Source organism: Lichenostomus cassidix, chromosome 2 (assembly GCF_008360975.1).
Source record: "Lichenostomus cassidix isolate B80296 chromosome 2, HeHo_3.0, whole genome shotgun sequence".
In the NCBI taxonomy this organism is placed as follows: domain Eukaryota; kingdom Metazoa; phylum Chordata; class Aves; order Passeriformes; family Meliphagidae; genus Lichenostomus; species Lichenostomus cassidix.
This window is the reverse complement of record NC_139482.1, coordinates 14,740,125-14,763,611: the sequence shown is the minus strand read 5'-3', so window position 1 is coordinate 14,763,611 and position 23,487 is coordinate 14,740,125. Positions and strand designations below refer to the sequence as shown.

The 23,487-nt window shown below is 40.8% G+C and overlaps 1 protein-coding gene across 2 annotated transcripts in view; it reads left to right on the top strand.

The window, feature by feature from the left end:
- Positions 1–13,947: 13,947 nt before the first annotated feature.
- Positions 13,948–23,487, top strand: part of SVIL (supervillin) — a 135,006-nt gene continuing 125,466 nt past the window's right edge. For both annotated transcript variants that reach the window (XM_085050421.1, XM_085050419.1), the window contains exon 1: positions 13,948–14,074. The gene's annotated coding sequence lies outside the window, so the exon portion shown is untranslated. The remainder of the gene's footprint in view (positions 14,075–23,487) is intronic.

Genomic DNA, 23,487 nt, shown 5'->3' with positions numbered 1-23,487 from the left:
CAACCCAAATTGTGCTTTGATTCTTAAAAAAAAATGTTGGAATTAGTTACCAAATCAGACACAAGGGGACAGGTATACCATAACTTGTGCAAGGAAAAAAAATAATTATTTCAAAAAGCAGTTCTGCCAATATAGAAATATAAACTACAAAACAACAACAAAAAAAAAAACCAAAACAATTTATTATGAAGTTCTTTTATCTTTACTGGTTGTATCTGGATTGCCATGTGTGACAGCCTATGCCTGAGGCCTGTGAGGTCCAGCAGCTTCCTAATGAAGCCAAGATCTTTGCAAAATTCTCATTCCCACATATCTGAATAATTTCTCAGCTCTGTATCACACTGGCTTAGAGAAGATGCTCTTGAAGCACGTGTTTTTGTTTGTTTTCCACTCTGAAATGCAAAGAGCTGAATTTAATCAATCATAGAAGCCACAAGGCTGGAAATTCATTGGGCTGTTTCTATGCAGACTTCCAGTGATATGTCTGGTGAGGTTGATGCTTTTCCTGCATCCACCCAGAAACAGTGACTGCCTCCACAGAAGGAATGTGGGGAATAATAGACACATTCTTCTTGGTTAGCAGAGCAAAGGGTAACTGTAACACACCCTGAGGCTATGATAAAGGAGACACAAATTGGGATGAAATAATAGAACTCAAATCTTTATGGACATGGAGAATTGAGTGCTATATGATCATTTCTCTCTCTAGGGCATGCTTCAGAACTGGGGTTGGACCAAATATGTGGAATAATTCAGGTTTGAACTGACAAGTAATCACAAATTTAAGAGTTCAATATGTGAAGTAATTTCAAACCTGCTCCAAAAAACAGGTTTGGGAGGATTGGGTGAGGGGGTTTTTTTTTGAGGAAAATACTTGCCTGTAGCCAAATCTGAGTTAAGCATTTTGTCTAACTCCATTCTTACAGAGAATCTGGAGAAAGAGTCATGTATGGATGTCAATTTCCTTTATTCAGAGATATGTATGTATTTAAGATGGTGATGCCTACAGCAAGTCAAATAGATGCCATACAAAGGTTTCTGTTCAAGAATGCTGAAAATTAAATATTGAGTTTGGAAATAAGGAAATTATTTTGACCCTTTTTTTTCTTTATAAAAAGGTGCTATTTAAGCAAGAAAGTATTTTTATGTTAATTACAAAATGAAATGGGGAAAGAACTTCAAAAATTATTTTGCTGCTTTTCTATTTATCTGCAAAACAGAAAAAATCTACTGCCCTGACTTCTTTTCTACACACCTATTGTGTGTAGGGTTGAGTTAATATTTACAGAGCAAGAGAAAAAAACTCCTTAAGTAGCAAATAGGGCTGCTAATAACCTGAAGAATGTGTTCTGTTAATTTGCAGTATTATTAATCTGTTTCCTTATTTAGCATTTCCTCAAAATGCTTGTGGCTACAAACTTTTCATACATTTTAGAAAATTAATTATCCTCTAGAAACAGAATAGTTACAGTTGGGTATTTTTATCCCCTGATTTATGATTCTATTTTAAATTTAAGAGTCATCCAGTCAAGGAAAAACAATACTTGAGAGTACAAACACACAACACTGATAAATGCATGGAAATGCTCAAAGGAAGCTGTTTCAAAGAGCCAAAAGACTGAAAATTATTCATGCAAGGTATTCCACAAAGAAAGTAGGTGAAAAGCAACATTGAAACATTAAAAAGCTCAATTCACATTTTTTTCCCTTTCCAAAAATAATGGTAAATCCATAACAAACAGTTCAGCCAGCTCTAGACTCAACTGGGATCTGATCCAGTCATTATTTTGGTACTTGAAATCAAAAGGGATTTGATGGGAATGTATGATAGATTATTTTCTGCACATTTTTAATTGGGTGACTTCTTCCCTTAAAGGGTTCCTAATTTTTCACACATGTCTCCAAACATCCTCTGCCAATATTAAATTCTGCTCAGATGGATTTTCTGTTAGAGAAAAATTTGGCAGTTACAACTGTTTGGCCAAAATCCAGTAAATTCAGATGGGAGGAGCCAGCAAATGGAAATGCTTTATGTAGACAGAGTGTTACTTCTTCATGCATCCAGATTTACACATTCTTGGAAGAAACAAAGTCAATAACTTTATTTTGGTTCCTTTTTGACTTTGAAAGAAAAAGCTACAGTAGGACAGAACCTTCCTCCTAATCTTTGCAGTTCTCTCTCTGGTTTCTGGTGTAACAAAAGTTACCCAGCTGTATTTACTATTGCCTACAAATCTTTTCCCCTTTGTCCATTTTACAGCACGAAACTTGATCAAGGCACTTTTAGAAATGAAAAGTGATTTGGTCAGGTGGTTTGAATTATCAATACTCTTGCTAAGCAGGATCAGTAAGGTGAATGCCTTGTGATGTTATATCCTCCTTAGGTATTCTGTCTTTTAATCTTCTGAAAAGGGATTTAAGAGAAAGAGAGAGAAATAATTCATTAAATTTACTTGAAAAATAAAAGTCTCAGACTTTATGTGAAAAAATTGTTTAGAGAGAGAACTGATTTCCAAGTTTGTAGATGAATATTTAAGTATGCCAGTAATGAGCAGTTGAAATAGCACAGCTAAGCAAAGCAAGGCAGCTTTAAAAGGCCCCAAATGGTTACATTCAGACTCCATGATTTTATGAGTGATTATTTTTGCCACAGTTTTAAACAAAACCCATCTTCTCTTTCCAGTCTGAGGAAAAAAGTGACCAGAAGAATGGCTTGTACCATACCACTGATGTCTCCTTCACACAACAGTGTCTGAGGGCAGACACAGGTTTATTGTTGGAAAGCTCTTGTTTATAAGAACTACTTCTGTTGCAGGGACTATTGCATGAATGCTTGAGTTACTGAGGACATGCTCATCATAAAAATCTGCATAAGTTATTTCTGCTCACAACTTTTTTTTCCTTTTATTTCTCTCCCACAAGTTTGGCTGTGTTTGGGTTAAGGTAATTAACCACTTTTTCCCGATCGAAAGGCTCCACAGACAGGACTATGGCAGAACTGGAAATTCTTCACAGGAAATTCTGACATTTTGAAACATATCCAGGCTTGGAGTGGGAAAAGATCAGAGAATTCACAAATTCCTATGAAAGAATATGTTTAAAAAGTGATGCCAATAGAAACACATAATTTTGTTAAAAGTCAATAAAATAACTATTTAGTTATTTGTTTGCTTGCTTTTTTAAAGAATAAAAGTTCTTCTGAAAGAGGAATAAATGAGAAAAATATTATTCTAAGACCTTTGCAATAAGCCTTAACCAGATTTCCTTTTACTAAGCATGAGTATTTCCAGTATGAAATTTCCACCTTGGTATATACCCACTGATGAATCAGCATTTTCAAAATGGAGAACACTAATTTAGAAAATATTTGCACTAGGAATAGACTGGGGAAATGCTTCAAAATGTTCTTTTGTTTCTGTTTTCTAATAATTTTACTAGAAAGTACCATAAATGTTATGTAAGTGTTCTCCACCTCTTGTACTTGGCATAGTTTACATGCGAGGTAGCAGCACTCACCTGATCCATCTGTATCCATGGGACTGGAAAGAAGTTTGCCCTGGAATCACCTTCTTGGCGAACAAACCAGAACATCTCCTCTGAAGCTGTTGGCAGCAGCTGCCCCTTTGCCACTTTGTGCTTTTTTGTGCAGCATTAAAAAGCCTTACAAGAATGGAAAACAGAACTTCAATTCTCCACCAACTTTCACAAACTGCTCATTTTCACTCAGGTTCCAGTGGTCCCAAAGGAGCAGAAGATGGGACAGCAGTGAACATCTGAAGAATAAATTTACTGACTCATTGTCTCCATCAATGTGATGTTTATCTACACACATTCTTCCACCTTTCCATATTTATTGGCATTATTTCCACTGGGAAAAGTAGCCTTGCAGAAGTACTCCCATTCTGGCAGTTCAGCCTCTCCTAAGTTATCTGAATTTTCTCCTTTTATGCTTCTAGATTTGATTTGTATGTGATCTGCACACCTGCACATAAACTCCATCCATTGACAGGTGCAAGCACTGTCACGGAGAAGTAGTAATTTTTTTTCTCACTGCTTCTAACACAAAATAGCACATTTTATGGCTTTTTCATGGCTCACTTGTGTAGCAATGAAATATAATTATACTCACATCAGATTGGGGATGGTTGTCTGCTTTAGTGAGAATGATTAAGACGAATATAAGGAATTGGACCTGAGTGTAAACAAAGCTGACACAGAAACCCAGAGAAGCACAGGAAGAAGATCCCACCCTACTGTAAGAGGATGTAGTTTCCAAAACAGTGAGCTAAGTCTGCTCAATCCAGGCCAAATCTGTGAACCTGCAAGCGATCCCACCCAAATGTGTTCATTATATAGACCTGTGCAGCACATTTAAAGTCCCTTGACTTGTGACGTCTTTGTGGCAGGTACTGGCTTTCGTTATTGGTTTTGGACAGGCTTCAAGATCATGGATTTACAGATTATTTGAACACACTGAGACATTTTAATTGGCTAAAATGCAAACATTTTGCAATTAATGAGGGGTAGCTTTAGAACCTGATTTTCCACTGCCTTGTACCTTATGAACCCATTAGTTCACAGCAGGAGAAAGGTCTCAGAGTGCAGTTTGGCAGCTCACTGCTTATGACCTTCCCATGACATTAAGCCCACTGAGCTTTTAAAAACCTCCTGTGTGGCATGTTCTGTTCTGGCCCTTCCACACTGTCACAGCAACATGGTGGGGCTCAGAGTTAATGCAACTGGTGTCCAGGGATTTTGCCAATGTTTTTCCAAGCCGCTCCCTTGCACATCTCCAGCTTCAGTTGGAGTATGTCAATGAAGAGAGATTTGTTTCCAGTTCCTGGTGTATTCTAGCATTTTAATTTTTTTTTTTATTTTTACCCATCCCCCAGCTATTACAGCACTTGGTAAGACCCTAAATACCTGAAGAAAATGAGAAGTAAACCCAGAGCTTGAAGTACCAATGTCTTTTGCTACAAACCTCTGTCATTCACAGCTTGTGAGCTCACTCCTCAGCATAAATCTGGCAAATCACTTCAGCTTAACTTAAAATCTTCCTATAACTATTTTATTTTAAGTATTATTACTGTATTCTTTGAGAGTTCTCAAATACTTCACCGATGTATTCAAGTGGAGCATAAATAAATAAATAAATAAAATAGAAGGCAGAGAAAAAATTGTCTTCTATTTGAGGTATTTTAACTGTTGGTTTGGAGAGTGTATTTTATGACTAAATAATTTCTGATCTTTACAAAATTACCATCATTATGGAAATTACTCTTTGACACAGTGTCAGTGCTGGGATTAATATGGTTTCACATTTTGCTTTTGCTTATTGCCAGACACAAAACTTTGGCAACAGTATCTGCAGGGATAGAGGAAAAGTGTGTGAAACTGCCAGCACTGCAAATGAACTTACAAGCAAGTCTTTTAAACATTTTTGTCCCTTCTGCCTTACGGCGTACAGTATCGTGGTAATACTCTGGATTGCTTTGGAAATGTGTGCAGTGGTTCTCACACCAACTGTGTACTACCAGAGACTGAGGTTTCAGCTGAAAGACACACTAACCTCCATTTCTGTGGTTGGGACTTGTAGCTGGTTGCCCATCCTGTTTTCCTTTTGATATTGCTATCTGAATCATGTTGTAGACAACCAGTGAATATAAAAGAGCATTAGCAAAATTAGTTAATACTGAAGACAATATTTACATCACATAACACAGTGACATTGATGATGTTTTTCACATGAAATATCACAGTATAATCATGCAACAACAAACTGCTAGGTCACCAAAGTACTCTCTATATCACTTGGTAGTAGATAGGAATTTGAGTCATGAAATCTGTCTTTCTATAAAATTCCTGCCTTGAAAGTTTTATTTAGACCTAGAAGAGGTTGGGGCATTTAATTACAACACAAAACATCTCTGTTTAGCTTTTTGTTCCTTCATCAATTCAGTTTGCTGAAAAAGCTCTGAGTTGTACAGAGTGTTACTTGTTTAAATTAGGGCTTTCCTCTTCAAATAACCTTATTCTGCTTCTCTGAAAAGTTGCTTTAGGCAAGCCAAAAATGAGATCTTTATTTCACAGATGAGATGTGGCCTGGAGGAGGATGGGTCCCATGTAGCTTTTCTGACTACAAACACTGCAAGAGAGACTGCAAACATTTTCATTCTTGTAGACAGAAGTCACTCTAAGCTCCAGTTTCCCCTCCTACAGTCTTTTACCCTTTGATGTAGATTGCCTATTAGAAGTGTTTCCACTTCTTTGTTTTCTGGGTTTTTTTGTGGGTTTTTTTCCTAGCTGCTCATATCTGGTGCTAACACATGACTTTGAGATGGAAAATAAATAATGGACATACTATTAAACTGCAGGATCCTGGTGAAATATTGCAACAAGCTCAGGCTTTCCCTGGAAGTGTAAACATTAATCATACTGTATGTTTATATGGCACTGGCAGCTATAAGACTTGGGAGGGATTAATTTAAAATTAATCTTTTCACATATTTCTATTTGCAATTCCAGAACTTCATAACAAGTCTGTGTTTAAGCACAAGAGTGCTCCAGAAAACTTATTATTGCTAGTGGATCATTCAGGATCATACATTTCCATCTCCTTCAACCACAGTGACTCTTGCTCTAGCTAATGAGACCAAGACATAGCTCCATGCAAAGTATTATTGAATGTCTGAGCAGTGGCCAGAGCTCTCCCAAGAAGACAGTGGGTCGTGGATTCCTAATTCAGGGAGCCACAATATTAAAAAAAAATAGAGGAAAATTTAAAAAAATTCCAAGTTTTGATTTTTCCAAGGTGATTTGTTCCGTACTAAAATTTATTTAAGAGTTTTGCAGCTCTTTTAAAAATTAAACCAAATATAAAATTGACCTGACACTTCCAAATTGAAAGTCAAAATATTTCACTTAAAATATCACCATTAAACATGTAGTGTTTCTGATTTTCCCCCCTCCATTTTTCCAGTTGAAGCAATTAAGGAAATTAAACTGACATTCCCAAATACTCTTGTCCCCTTGAATACAATTCCTTTAACGACTTGACTATGTAAAATAAAATCCTTGTTACTCCAAGGTAGTGCAAAACAATCCTTTCTCTTAAACCAAGAAGTTCTGCAGCTAAAGGGCTCCCAGTGGGAGCTCTGCTCTCATATTATCCCATACAAGCTATCAAAGTTTGTGCACACTGAAGCAGCTAAAGCTCTAGTTGATGTTTGCAAGTAAAGACCTTGCTTTCATACAAGGCTTTCCAGAAAGGCTAACGTATGTTAAGATTTTGTGAGGGAACTGCTTAAAGTACTGGTATTTTTATATACCTCACTGTTTATAAATTGAATATTCCCTTGAAGTGTTGGAAACAGAAGTGCAACCCTTGCAGAACACCACCTCTGTGGAAACAGAAGCTGGAGAGGCAATGGACAAAACAATAAACTGGTGAGCTCAGTTACACAAACACAAGGACTTAAAATAAGGAACCTGCAGGGTCTTTTCCATGTGGAAGAATCCTGCATGTCAATGAACTGACACAGATTTTGCTCTTTGTTTCCTGTGTCATTACAGAAAGCCACAACAGACTCCAGCTCATGCCACAGTTACACAGCTTGCCCAGGCCTGGAAGGATGAGGAATTCCTTCTACATCCCTTGCATATTTCAAAGCCACTAACATTAGAGATTATCATCTCCACTGTGCCACAGGCACATCTCAGGTAAATGACTGCACCACATCTGAGCAGAGGTTGTGCAGTCACTGAGGTTCTCCTGAGTGCTGTCCCGTTCCTTTTAAGCACTATGGACCATGAATATTTGATGCCACTTACTCTCTAAATTCTTATGAACAGCAAAATGAGATTGCTAATGGTGATGTTCCTTGTCATTGTGGAATTACTATTTTTGTTCCACTTACATGTTAATTGTTCTACATTTTAATATCTGCTATAAGACTGTTGGACGTTACTGGAAGTCCAAGCTGAGGAATGACAGTCAAAATCCCACATATTATTCTAGAAGAACTAGAATTTTGTATTTTAATAACTGTGATCTCCATGAGGAATGTTACATCAAATAATGTGAAGAAAACTCTGTGGCAGACATGCATACTGCCTTTGCTGAAATCTGTATGTCAGTGTCAGATACTTTCTGAAGGACATGCACAGAGGACATGACATGGATTAACTTTTTCTTGATGTTTGTAAGATGCTGTCAATAGCTCAAAGCTTCATTCAGTATGACCCTGTGCTCCAACACTCCACTGACTACAGTGGTCTGGGTGCAACCTCAGCTGACCAACTGTAACAGTCTTGCTGAATTTTTTGACTGATTCCAAGCAAAAATCTTTTTTTTTTCCAGGGAGCAATGTCTCATCATGGAGAGACATGCAAACAAGTAAATTAAAAGTAAATTTATTTGTATCAAATAAATACTCCACAGAATTCTATGAGCATGTGAAGAACAGAAAAACACCATAAGTCTGGCATGTCCAAACATCAGAGGTACAGTGCATAAATTATACAGTTAATCTGCCTTTGCACAGTAAGTGGGTTTAGTATGGCTTGTGCAGTTCATCTGGGCAACATATGCTCAGAAGGTTTAACATTGAGGAAGCACTGCAGACTTTGTAGAGTTGATCTGTAATGCACATGAATGTGTCTAGGACTTCCAGATATCCAGCAGCCCAGGCAGAGTTGCCCTTCTGGTGAGACTGTTCCACACAACTGTCAGCATTCTCCAATTCATCCCCAACAAAACTGCCAGGAAGGTAAAAGGACATGTCTGTTAAAAGCCAGATATATGGTAGGCGAGAAAAAAATCTAATCATGTATATAAAACTTCTGTTATTGACCTTATGCCAGTGCCTCAGACTAAGTCAGATCCTTGAGATCTATGAGAAATAACACAATAACCTAATCTGTTAAATAGATGCCAAATAAAGAAGTTAAATAAAAAGTCAAATTAAAAATCAACCAACCAAGCAACCAAACCCAGTTCTACATACAGTTCCCAAGCAGAAATACATGGCACCATTGTCAGATCAGGGAGAACAGGCTAAACCACTTCCATGTGTGTGACTCCCATGTTAACCTGAAGAAGTGTACATGCACTGGAGATTTGAGAACTGCATTTGTTCTGCATACAGCTGTGACCCTTCTGAAATATTCTTTCTCCTTCAGAACTGAAGCCACGCACTGCAGCTGCGAGCAGGAAGCTCCTGAGAACTTAGGTGAGCACAGCAAAGCAGGTCACTTGAAGGCAACATGTTCTGGGCCAGTAACCCCATTCATTCACCCAGAGTTCCTTTTCCATCAGACACTGTCTAGTGTTACTGCACTAGGTATTGATTGCCAGGGAACTTTGACATTTGGTTGCTGTTGTTTGATGAAAGCAGCTAATTGGAGTGCTTCCTCTGAGGAAAACCTTTTACAGAGAGGGAGTCCTTTGTACCTGTGCACATGTAGGTGATTTATTCTGAAACCAACATGAAGAAAAGCTATTTACATGCAGCATAAATGTAACTAACTGCTCTTGCTTTGCTAAACATTCACTCATAACTTGCAATTCAATTCCATCACCTGTAACAAAATACTCGAGACAACTGTAAACCAAATGTCAGCCCTCTTTCTTCTCAGAGAAGCTGCCTTTTTCATTCAGCGCAATTAACCAACTTACCTGGCTTTAAAAATACTTTTCTTTTTGGAAAATGCCCAGAAAGTTGGGTTTTTAAAGCAATCTTACAGAACTTCAACTGAAAATAATATGAGTGATTCAAATGGAAAGGACTTAAAAATGGAATATAAATCCTGATATAAGACTGCAGGGGTTTTACAAACAAAGATTTTTAACCCTCATATTCATCCATGTTGTACAGTGAAATGAACAAGCAGAATGAGAAACCGAGAGTAAAGCAAAAAACCTATATTTCTATACCGTGCATGAAATTGAAAACAAATCATATGCTCCAGCATAGTTTCTTCAAATGTCTTTTTCCAAAGTCAACAGCTCCTTGGTAATACAATTTAGGCGATGAGCATGCTTGTATAAATGCCATGTGGGCCACAAACTATGTACTCCACCTATAGAAACTGCTGTCCCAAATTATACCGACTTCCTTTGCACCCCTCATTTTCATTTTTTTTTCCAGTGCAACAGCACTAGCACTGCAATTGCAATAGCACTGACATGTGGCAGGACTTACTCCAAAATTCTCTACAGCTCCTTTTAGAAAATACACAGGGGTTTGTAGTGAAAGTATCTCCTGACAAACAGGAGATCTTTTGGGGATTATGTTGCCGACCCTCTCCCCACCTGCCCTTTTTCTTCTTTTTATTTTTTGTTGCTTATGAGATGGATGGTTATTATCAGTTTATTATTACTCCTTTTCCACAGACTTTCTCAAATGTCAAGTGAATCTGATCTGGAGTTCAGGCCCATAATTACACTGGACCAACTCCAGGAACTCGTAAATAAATCGGTGGTGGCTGCTATGGTTGCCAGAGCTCTGTCATTCTGCTCTTCTGAGGGTGGACAGAGGCTTTGGCTCTTTTCTAAAATTCTACACTTGCTACAGAGTTTTTCACACCTTATTTTAAAAGACCCTAGGCTTTCTCACTCTAGTCTGGCAAAGTTTTACCATAGGCACAGAAAGCTACTAGCCTGCCACATTGTTCAATACGTTCATTTAGAAAAGCAGCTGAAATGCAGATTGGTACTTTAAATTTTTTTTTCTGCTTTCTCCATATGTGGGAACCTCACAGGAACAGACATTTCTGTCTCTGCTCTGGCCTCTCTGTTGACATTAATAGTTTACACTGGGCTGACAGTGAGGCACATCTTTGTCACAGTGTATCTGTGACTGTGCTCAGCCCCAGAGGTCAGCCCCAAAGCTTGGCGAGAGAATCCCTGAAGTACAGAGATGTCTGGATTCAAGATCATGGATTTGAAAGGAGCAGGCACAGCACTCATTCACAGACCTGGCTTACTGAGGTCTGAGAAGTTTACTGGTGATTTTAAATGTTACTTTCAAGCTGTTTCTAATCATACCAATGCACACACAACACAGCATCTGGTTACAGAACTGAATCTCCCACCAGTGCAGGCTTGAACTGAAAATTCTACAGATATTTATCTTCTGATATCTTTGGCACTTTTTTCCTGAAAAACTTCAAACAAACTACTGAAGCACATCATGAGAGTTGATTCAGAATATGTAACTATTCAGAACATGGCTCCTCTCCTTCAACCTCATGTCAGCCACTCAGTGATGCAGATGGCAGCACAGATCACAACTTGCATGATTTGATCCACAGTGAGTTTTTACCAGAAGCTAAAATAATTCTTGAAATCAGAACTAATCCTGAGTGCAGACAAGGCCTCAGACTGCCAACTAGTTCCAAATGTTTTTAAGATGTGAATACTTGTATGCTGCCAATGAGACTGAGATGACCAGTTCTTTTCACGTGGGTCACTCCAAGGCCAGCAAACAGTAACAGCATTTCCCCAGTGCTACCCTGGCTCACAGACACACCAGTCACATAAAGGTGAAAGTTGCTGGACTCCTTTATAATGGATTAAATCATTGTGTCTTCTGCAGAACACTTTTCAAAACAAAGCAAAATACTTTATGGAGTGAAAAACACTGAATTATTTGAAAAAGAATGTCATTTCTTTTCTATATCCCTCCCCAGGGAGCCCATTGTTTAAACAAGCATTTGCTTGTGCCCCAAAGTACAGATGTTTTTGACTCTTGTCATAAATCAAACATACTTATGTCTAAGACATTAAAAAAGAGTAGAAAATAGCAGACATGGATTAAGATGGTTGGTCTGACCCAAATTATACTTCTTCAATACTCTTAATTTTTTGCTGATTCTTCTGGGAACAAAAGATTTGACAACATCATTGTGCCTCCCTCTCCTCCCTTGGAATAAAAATCAATCTTTTACTCCTTCTGAAATGTAAATTTGAAATAATCATGTATCTGGATCATGGATTAAGTTTGCAGGAGAAAAGTCTCTGGCAGAAGATGGCAGGGACAGTGCCTAAAGCTAAATCCAGACACACAAATCAGCTCTGAGCTAGGGTGAAAACAGAGTTCTGGTTAAATGGGTTGCAGGTTTTCTGTTGCAAAAGTTCCAACAAGAAACCACTCTGATATTTGAAAACAAATTAGAACAGCTTCATGTCACTTACAAGAAAAGCAAATTTAACATTCCAATTACTTTTTTCTCCCCTCAGACAATTCTCTCAGGCCTGTGTTAAAGGGCGTTTTATCTCAGAATTAGAATTCCATCTCTGAACCTTGACAATTCTACAGAGATGGTGCTGCCCCTTTTTTTTAGTAAGAAGAGATGGGATCTTTGATAGTTTCAAACCGGGGTATTGAACAACAGGACAAATTGTCTTGAAAGGCAGCAGGATAAACCATATTTTCAAGGCCAGTTCTTTATTCCATGGCTTTTAACCTTGCTATGATTTATGTTTGACCTCCTTTCCACAGTAGCTTTCTTCCTTCGCTCCCTCAGACTGGAAGGACACATCTATGCTTTCTGTTTGATGTGGGTTTCATGTATCTGCACAAAGTAGTTCATAACCACTTGGCAAAAGGCATGTGCCCACACCACATCATTATCCTGCAATTAAGAAAATTCTCCCTGCCACAAAGCTATAAAGCCCGCTGATGTTTCGAGCTAAGCCCTCAATATTCATTCTGAATTCATCTAGGGCACAAAGCTGCTGTAGTGCTGCAGACCGAGGGATTCTGTAGTGTGCTTTGTTAACTACTTGTTGAGTGTCGATTGGAAATTTTTTAGGTTTGCCTCATTTCAGCACAGGTTCCCACACCTTAAGATTTTTTCCTGCTTCTTTGCACAGACTTCACAAAGATACAGAGAAGATAGCTCTCCACTGCAACTGAATGGAACAGAAGCATGTATTGTGTTTGGTTCCGAGTGTTCTCTACCTAAGTTGTCAGGTTTACCACGTTGTTCAAATGATTCCTTCTTTGATTGTGTTGTAGGTCAGGTTGCAGGTTGCCTTGTAAGACTTGATCAAGTAGGGCTTGAATTATCCATGTAATTCACTTACAAAATCTTTGATTAAAGTAACTGATTGAAGTAAAAGGAAGATGAAAAGATTCTGCTTTCTGGGATGTTTAGTATCAGACAATGTCAATGATGTGTTTCCCTTTTACTCTGCAGACAAACACCTTTGCTGCATCAGAGGTGAAGTCTACAACATTTCATTTGTATTTCCTCCACCTTCCTAACGATGCCTTGATTTTAAATAAGTACATCCGAGGGGGGAAAAATAAGTTTCTCTCTTTAAATAAAATGTGGTGATGACTTTCCAGCTTCTACCTCACGTGGCCCCAGCAGAAGAGAGAGAGCAGGACATCTATCGAATTTCTCCTTTGGACAGCCTTCTCCCCAAGGTCTTCCAGGATCTGCTGCCCAGCGGGAGCGAACTCTTCCATTAGGCTGAGGTAGCCTGGAAAGGTCGTGCAAGTTAATAAAGAGAATAGTCGTTTGCTTCTGAATGTACACTACAGGGAAACTGTCCAGAAACGCTGCTAACACAGGAGCTTCCCATAAACGTAGGCGTGAGTGACGCTGCCGAGCCCTCCCAGCCCTTTGCTGCACTGGAGCTCTCTCGCTGGGCCCGGTCTCCCTTAAATAATTAAAGATTCTATTGGCCAGGCTGATGAAAGGGACCCGAACCCCGCGCTCCCGGGCGCGGCTCCTTTAAGGCGCGGAGCGGAGCGGCGCCCGCGGGAGGCGCGCGGAGCGGGAGCGCGCCCGTCCGTCCGTCCGTCCGTCCCGCGCGGGACAAGAGCTCCGCACAGCCCCGCCGCTCCGCGCCGCTCCCGGGAGCGCCGAGCCCGCCCCGCCCCGCCCCGCCCCGCACACAGGAGGTGCCGCCCTCCGCCCCCCGCTGCCGCGCCGCTCCCCCCGCTCCGCTCCGCCCCGCCGGCCGGCCGGAGGCACGGACGGACAGACGGACGGACGGGCTGACGGACTGACTGACGAGGCCGCCGGAGGCAGCGGCTGCCCCCGAGCCGCCGGGTGCGAGGTGAGTGGCGGCGGCCGCGCTCTCGCCCCGCTCGCCGCGGGAGGGGAGCCGCACGGCGCTGCCCCGGGGCACGGCCACTGCCGCCCTGGCGGAGGCTCCGCGGGCTCCCCGCGCTCCCGGGCAGCGCCTTCGGCCGCGGAGCTGCCGCGCGGAGCTTGCGCGCTGCTCCCGCCGGGGCCGCGCTGTCACCCGGGCTCGGGGCGCTCCCGGCGGGCAGCCTGGCGGATGCGGGGCTCGCCCCGCGCTCTCCGCACGCCGCGGGGCACCTGCTCCGGGCCGGGCTGCAGCCGGGGCCGCCGGCGTCGCGGGGCTCTGCGGGACGGCTGCGCGCCCACGGGAGCGGCGGGCGGGGGGCGCGGCGCAGGGTCCCCTCCCGGTGCCGCCCGCGGCATCGCAGCGGGGCTGAGAAATGTTTGAAGGAGTTTGGTCTCTTCTTTGGGCTGCAAAAGGAAAGGCATCGGCGGCGGCGGCAGCGCGCACGTGTGGTTTAGAGAAAGAGGGAGTTTATGATGCTGGCTGGTTGCAGCTCAGCTGGAGACCGGGAAGGGCTGACAGGATCAACAGGGTGCTTGTTGAGTGGTGCGCGGAACCTCTTCGGCCCGGAGCCCCCTAGCTGGTTTGGAGAGACTCACCTTGGCTTAAATGAGTCAGCAGTGGGGTTCCAGCTTGCCCCGACTTGTCCAAACTCCGGAAAACAATATTACATTTAGAAAGGGGGGGAAACAATGAGGGACTGTGATTAATCGGAGAAAAATGAGTAGGATATGCTGGTAGTTATCAGTGCAGTGCTTTTAGGGTTTTCCATAGAGCATGGATACCCAGTGCTGCAGAGCTGACTGCTTAATTGCACCTTTGCATCACTTCTTGAAATCTTGAATAACACTTCTTGAAGTTTGTTGGATCATAATCATGGATTTTGACTCTGTTAAGAGAAACTTAAGTGGTCTTTCAAAGACTGAGTGTAGTCGAGTTTATTACTTGGCAGGGGGCAGCAGCATGAAGCCTGGGAATGAAAATAGGAAGTGAACATTACTCATTTAGTTTTGATATTGTGTCTTCGACGGTTAGAAGTGTCATCGTAGACTGATCCTTGCTCAGATAGCATCTCATGTGCTGAAAGATATTACTCTTGTCCTGGTTGGTACCTGGTTCTTCTGGCTGTGCCAGCAGTCCCTGTGATACAGAGTATGTTCCGAACGAGTCTGGTTATTTTTATAGTGGGCAAGTGTGTTTCTGGAAGTAACAGTGTATCATACTGAAAAATGTTCTCATCCTGTGATACTCAATCTCTTGTGTTCAAAATGAAAACAACAGCCACCGGAAAATTGAAACCACTCTTGACTGATTCACATGGCTGATGAGGTTTATGACAACATAACTGTGTGCAGTGTTACTACATCGAGATGTCCTTACCTCTGACCTGAAAGTGCAGTTCGAGATGAGGATGTGCTGTCCACTGGCTCTGCGGGCTGTGCTGTGTAACCAGCAGTGGCAGAGGTCCAGCCTGAGTTTTCAGAGAAACAGTCCTGGTTTCTTTATGGTCCTTTTGGAGCTTTCATGAGATAGAAGTACTTGTTCTGGAGATGAGGAAGGAATAGTGGTAATGTGCTCAGCTCCTGAAACACAGGCTTGACAGCTGTTCCTGCCAAGAGACCTTCTTCCCTGGTGGGACATTCAGAGGCTTGATATGTCATCCTGTTTTCCTCTGCCCCCTGAGGCCTCAATAAAAGGATGTTGACCTGATCCTTAAATGTGTCTGGCTGTAGGTAACGGCATGGTGAGATGCACTAGAGTGGCTTGTTCTGTTTCAGTTCTGCTTTGTTTACCTGTCTGAAGGTGATGTTAGTTGTTACTGTATTAAGTAAGATGCAGTTAAAATTTTTATTTGCTATCCTGATAGGAAATGTGCTTCAGCTTTCACTTTAAGGTAGTTGTGTTAATTGTAATGCTTAAGAGCTGCATCCTAGCATGGATGTGTGTGCCTGTGAGTTTATCTGACCACGATATCATTACTAGCCTCTCTAATACAGGCAAGACCAAAGTGTCTGTCCTATGTTGAAACTTTCTGGCGTCACCAGAAGAAAGTCATGGGCCTTTTTACAATAAAGCTCTGAACAAAATTCCTGTCTTCAGGTGAGTGTTAGCTCCTGCTAGGTGCGGCCTGACTGTATTCCCCTGGGGGAATCATTTCACACCCTTTGTTTCCCTAGAAAATTTATAGTTCCCAACTGCACTGCTCAGTTCTGAGTAGATGCAAACCATGCTGACTCATATGGTGAACTGTTGCAGCCTTGCTCCATGTAAACACAAGCACACTTCTAAAATATTTAATTTGTAATGTCCTCTGTGGAGAGCTATCCCACAGCTCCTGGCATAATTCCCAGAAGCAGCAGATTCTGGGGTACTGAGAGTTTCAAAGGCCATTGGTGCCCAGCGGGATAATCATCTGAACTAGTTTAGTGCAGTTTATCCTGGCACTGGGACAGTTCAAACTGAACAGGTATTTAATCTTGCTTAAAGCAAGTCTGCTTTGAACAATACATGGTATGTGTAGGAACGATCTGGAGCCTGTTGGGACATGGCTGTCAGGAGATCTACATGGAGGGAAATCTTTGTTATGGCAAGCACACTTAGGTGTAGATGTACCTCCTAACAATTTCTAAAACAACGTCTGTGGGCAGTTACAATAAAATCAGGAATAAGCTATTAGAAGATTTGTTTTCTTAGCTCCTCTGTGGCAAACAACAGTGGTAATTGTCTTGTGAAATACTCGAGTTTATATCCAGAGGTAAAATGCATGTTAAAAAAACTCAGAAATATACAGAAACTCACTCCTATTCCTGCACACAAAAATTCTCATTCTTTTAATTGAAAACAAATTACAGTATATGATTTGGCTACAAGGGAAGGGAGTGGAACCAAAGAATGATTTCTCAGTGCACTTATTTTGTCTGTACCTGCTAAGTACAGTATTGGAATTTTAAGATAAATATCTTCTCTTTTAAAGCAGTAATTATTTAAGTGGAGACTAGTTGATAAGAAACTAGAGTTCTTTGGTTCTTTTTTGGGTTTTAAAATTTGGGTTTGTTTTTTGGTTATTATTGTGAGCTCGGTTGAAAGAGTGATCCATTAAGATAATTATGGAGAATTATTTGGGAGAGGTTCAGTGCATCTTATGGATTGTCTAGATCAATCCTGTATTACTTGCTCAGGTATGTTGACTGTCAGTGCATTACCTGTAATTGTTAAACATCTATTTGCTGAACTGTGCTAAGCTTTGCTGATGTCAGAACTCATTCCAGCAACCTGCAATGCTTTAAGATTCCCTTCTTAATTTTTTATTTCGAGAACAAGATTTTGGAAACACTAGAGTAGTGGGATATGCTCAAAACTGGGTAAGTCCGGGTAGCAGATGTGGTTCAAAACTGGAGAAAAAGCTCATGGTGCAAAAGGGGCTCTGGAGCTCACTGAGCATGCATCCATGCAGTGTCAGTGCAGCTGGAAAAGCAAATTTGGGCTCTTACCTTTACAGATTGTAGGATTTGAAGGTAATGTGCCTGTCACTTTGCCTGTAGGAAGGGTACTTGGCATAGTACTGTTTTGGTACAAGAAGCATCTTTTTTGTGAGTATGATGCAAGGCTCAACTTATTTTCCTTCTTTGTATGGGGACTTTCCTTACAAATGTGGCTTAATTCACAAATGAATTTCACTAGAAAGACGTCTTTATCTGAAGTCTGAAATTGAAGTGTACAGATGTGACATTTTGTTGCTTGAGTGTGCTGAGAGATGTGCTTGCCGTTAGCAGAGTCCCGTTATTTACACGATAGTCTTACAACCCATGTTTCAAAATCCTGCTTTCTATGATGGCTGTTAGTGGCATTTTTCTTTGTAAAAGCAAAGGAGGTTAAAAATTGTGTCTGCATCTGTTACTGTTGCTATGACAGCTGTCTTTGTCCAGTTTTAACTATCCTATTCTGAGTAGCTCCTAACTGGGATTGTAACATTAATGGCTACATGCAGAGGAAGCAGAAGTGGAGATCTTGCAATGCTGTCTCCTTCTCTCAGTCAAGAAATACTTCTTTTGAGTTACATTAGTTTTAATCAAGGTGCAATGAGTCGAAACATTCCATTACTAACTCTGTTTTGGTGCCTGCATAGTTAGGACTGGTATGGTTACAATATAAATTGTAACAATATAAATCCTAGTAGCCAGTTCTTAGCACTATTTAATCATGGTTTGTCTTGAGCGAGGCAGATGGTGTTGCTGATATTGTGCTTCTGAGACCTGAAAACTAGGAAGATCACTTGAAATAAGGTGATGCAATTTTGTAAAAGGTCAGATGACAATTGTGAAACAAGCGAGTGCTCCTTGCAACATGCTATCAGTTATTGCATAAAGCTGGCACCAAATAAGGGCCATCCCTCTGCCTAGGTGTGAGCAGTGGGATGTGCTGTCTTCAGGTGCCAACTTTTACACCAATGTGCAACACCAGTGTAAAAAAAGATGTAAAACATCCATGTTTATTCAAACACTCCTTTCTATCATAATGAACGTCTTCCTCTGAAGTGGATAGCTAATTTCTGCATAGTCAGTTTCTATATTAAGAGTTTGTAAATGGCTGTCTTCCTAACCCTAGCTGGAAAATACTGTCACAAGAGAAGTTTTTTTGTAAATTAGATGGCAACCTGTCAGTCTGAGTAACACATCGTTGGAAACTGTTGGTGGTAAAGTAGCAGCAGCTTGGAAAGCTCTGTGCCCCTAATCCAGACTTGTTTTAGAAGGTAGCTTCTGGTACAGAATCTTGTACAGTTTAGTCCAGTTGGAGGATCAGCTGTCTATTTTGGAAATGCTGCCATTTAAGATGAAAGCTGTATTTTGTGAATATGAACTCTTTTTTATCTGCTTGCTGTGCCTTGTCTGAGGGAAGGAGCAGCTGTAGTCCATTCACCAGACCTGCATTTGGCTGTTGCTGCTATTGTGTTGTGTGTAAACATGTACCATTATTTTGGATCATATAGCAGCCTGTTCAAAAGGGTCTCGCATTCCCCAGCTGTTCTGCAACTTTTCCATCTCTGAGCTTGCCAGCTGCTTAATACAGGCAACTGTAGCTGCATTTGCTTCTCTGGTGTTAAGTATTAGTGGAGATAAAACTGACTTGTTAAATGTTATGTGCTGCAAGCTCCTCTCCTGCTTCAAAAGGACTTAAAACAAAAGTAGACTGTTTTTACCATATCAAAGTTGTTAGAAGGTTTCTTTGTCACTAGTTGAACAGATTGCATAAAAATTTTTTGGTTTGTAGATTAGAAACAAGTATGAAATACAGTTGTGTTTACATATATATATATATATATATATATACATCCACAGACTGTAGCAGTAACTAATCCAAAAGAACTGGGTTACAAAAAGGTGTGCCTTAAAGCCATGTCAACAGCTCATTTGTTTAACCACTTCTCTGAACAATGTTCAGTGCAACAAGGCATCCTGTGCTCTCTTGTCAGCCAACCCTTTTGTTTACTGAATCTGGGAGCTTTTGTTTCAGTGGCAGCACTGCTCGGACTGGACGTGAAGGAAAGAACAGGGGCTCTGCAATGTCTTGTGTCTGCAGTGAGTGCTCAGTTCAGGTGAGGAACCACAGGCTGAGACCTGCCTCCAGCCTTCTGGCCCTGCCCTGAAAGTGATAGGAAATGTCTGGAAAATGGTTTGTGTGAGTGAACTCCTCTTTCCTGCAGCTTTGAATCCATAGGTATCTGCCTGGAGCTATAGAAGTTAAAAGAGTAAATTCAAGCAGGTTTGGAAGAAGGAAATAATTCTGTTAATGACTAAAGTTATTGTTCTAACCACTTAACCTGTTCTACAATATCAGTTTGAAACTTTGGGTGAGGAGTAGTATATCCTTGGTTGCTGCAAGAGATTGTTAAACATAGTGATAAAGCAAAGTTTTCAGAGGCTTGAGCTGGTGCCATTAATTATTATTCCATACTCCTGTACAAGGGGATAAATCAGGTGTTTGCTTGAAATCATATTTAATGCAGTTTGTATTTGAAGAATGTTAATTTGATTTTTTGTGGTTTTGCTATTCATTTCATGGTGAAGGAGACTGGAAGGGAATGACTTGAGCATTCTTGCTCCTGATAGCAGAAAAGGCTGTCTCTGTCCCAGAGTCCAAGTCACCCATTGTAACTGGCCTGAATACCCTATTATTCAGAGAGGAAATTTCCAGGTGACTGTGAATACATTTTTCTCCTCCCCTTTTTTTGCCCACCCTTTCACCAGGCCTACTCTATCCTTGCTGGTTGTAGTTTTCATGTTCATGTTAAACATCAACACTACCTAAATTATGCTAGGATGGCTCTGGCTTCATAATAGAGCCTTGACCTGTAAAAACAAAAGCAAAGCCATGAAAAAATCTCTTGATTTAAGGTAGCATGTTTCAGGATCTGTTTTTCATATCTCCAAATCGTAGAGAATTTGAACTTTTCCATTCTAATGCTAGTGTCTTAAAAGAAGTTGGAACACTGTTTGGCTAGATGCTTGCACTTGTCTTCTGGAAAGTTAATTTTTCAAAGTCAGTGTTGGAGCACTAAATCATTATTTGTCTGAAATCATAGCAGAGACACAGGCTTACAGTTTGAAGTGATCATACTAGATACATAGTTATGTTTAACTAGCTGAGCAGAGTCTTAGATAATAGATTTAAATGTCTAGTTAACACCGAAAATTAACAACTACATGTGAACAGTCCTTTAGAAAAGTGGTAACAGGTTGTCTTTCAGAATAGTGGACTGACCATGCTTCAAAAATAGAGGAAGACAACTGAGTCTGGTACTGAGGGCATGGAGAGATAGGTGGAGAATGGAGGAGGAACTTCTGTCACAGATAAAATTAGGGAGAGCATCTTAATATTTTATTTTTTTAAGTGCTGCTGATTAATTCATAAACCCCTTTCAAATGAGTTTAGGGCATGGACATAGAAGAGATTGGGAGAAGCAGATTTTAAGAAGGAAGTGTTGGGTTGTCCTCAGTTGAACAGAGGAGGAAGATAGTATCTGATTAATAATCAGTGTTCAATTATTGAAGGCTTTAGGAGAAATAAATATTTCTTCCACCATAGAAGGTGGTGGGAAGTGAAAAGACTTTAAATGGCCTTAAATTGCTTCACCATGTTTAAATAATAGAATGGGAAAAAGAAGGTATAACCCTCTCACCCACCTCCAAAGACTGTTTCTAATGAAGTTTGTGGAAGTTTTGGGAAGGCATAAAAATAGAGCATTTAAGAAAGCTTTTTGTTAGGTGTTTTTCTTTCTTTCTTTCAAATCAAAGGTTCTGCCAGTGTTTTTAACTTGGCTTAAATTTGCTCCATCCTCTACAGGGGAAAATATTTATTTTAAAGTTTCCTCTAAACTTAAATTGGCTTCCCAGCCAATTTAAAGACATGTCTGTCTATGTAATACCTTCCAACTCTAGGAAAGCTGAAAACTGTAAGGCTTAGTGGAGGAGGAGACCTTGCTGATTGCACAGCAGAGCAGCATTTCCAGCAGCAGAAAAATTGTTGTTCTTAAAATGTTGCTCGAATTAATCCCTTCCACCTTTGTTTTCTTTGCTGTTGTTAATGATTTCCTCTGCTCAGCTAGTGGTAAGTGCAGTTGTGCCTGCCTCACTCCACTGATTCTTCCAGTGCTCTCTGGGACTAAAAATTACACTATGTGTCAATTTAAGGACAGAAATAAAGCAGTGGCAGATAAAGCTTCTTCACTAAGCAGTAAGTTTGAGAGTTATGATCTTTAACTTTGTCACTTAAAGTTATTTCTCTCCAGGGGGGTCATTGCAGCTCTTAGTGTGGGTTGTCCTGCACACTGGTGACTTCGGGTGCCTGGTTATCTCACAGGCTGTGTGGCTCAAGTCTCTGCCCTGTGTGTAGCTTACCAGCCATGTGCACAGCTCCCAGAGACCACTTACACAAAATTGTCTATCACTGGAAAGATTCAAGCCTTTGAAAGACGCTTGCTTAAGCAAAAGTTGTACTAATGAATGAAATTATAAAAAGGAAACAATATATTTACTGAGGTACTACGTGTCAGTAAGGATTAGTTAGTTAAGTTCTGTTGTTAGGGTTGCCTGTTAGAGCTGCTTGTGTTCAGGATGCTTTGCCTTGTTTGTGTGCTGCGTGTGAGGCTGTGCTCTCATCTATATTCAGCATTTAGGTGTTAACTGCTAAAGAGTTCCAGTACTGCTGCTGCTTCTCCCACCTTATTCCACAAAACTGCTTAGCTGAGGTACTCCTGTTTAGATCACAGCTGGCTTTAGGCTTTAACTACTTTAGTCAGAGTGTTCTGTCGTTTGTGGTTTAAAGGATATGCTGTGACAAATATTACTTCAAAGGAGTTTGTACAAAACTTGACCCTTGCAAAGCTCAGTGAGTAAAGGCTCTCCAGAACTCTATAAACACCCTGACCGTGGGATTGCACCAAACCTCTTCTGGATGCTGTCCCTTGTGCCTGTCCTCTTCCTTCCTGTTCTATTGCAGAGTGCCAGTAGTTGACAGGCAAAGAATTTGTTTTTCCTGAAATACACTTGTTTGTCTTGTCTCCATAATATTTGTTGCATGCCTGACTTGACAACTTGCATGCAAATGCCTATTTTTGTACTGTTTTTGTGGGTTGGCAACAAAGTAATTGTGGCTTTCTACTGCAAGCAAAAGCCTGGTGTATGGAACTGAGTTGTTTATATGGCTTCCTGGTATGGAATGCGAGTTTAATTCTTTTAGCTTGAAATTAAATTGTGTTGAATAAAACGAACTTTTAATTCAAGAGGTACTGAACCCAGCTAAACAATTTTCTAGGGCTTACATTAATAAAAGCAAACTATAGGATAGCTAACTATTGCTAGGGATGCATTTCAGATTCTTAAAATTTGTGGTTTAAGAGGGGAATGCTCAGCTTATGCTTCTGCAATAAACTTCAAGTCTGAAATGCACTGTGTGGTGTACCCTGCTGGGATAGTACAGCCACAGATAACTTGAAGGGATTTGTGTGGGCAGGGAGAAGGCAGATGAAACATTCCAGGTGAGAGAAGTTTCCATGGCCTGGTTTGGGAACCTAATCTGCCTTACAGTACAGACGTAGAGAGCTGCAAAAAAGAAGTTGCCAATGATTTTGTTTCATCTGACCTACTGTTGGAGGACACAGTCGTGTTTTAAAAGAAATCTTCAAAGCAGTATTTGGTTGAACATGCTCTTTCTTCACTCCCAGGAGGTGCTTGCCAGCAAGGAGCTGCTGACATCGAAAGCAAAACCCCAAAAGGCCCATATAGGTGTGTGAAGTAAGGAAGCTGGGAACCAGAGTGGTTTTGTGCTGAACTTCAGCTGAAAGACCTTTCCAAATGCAATAAGGAAAAGGAACACCTTCATTA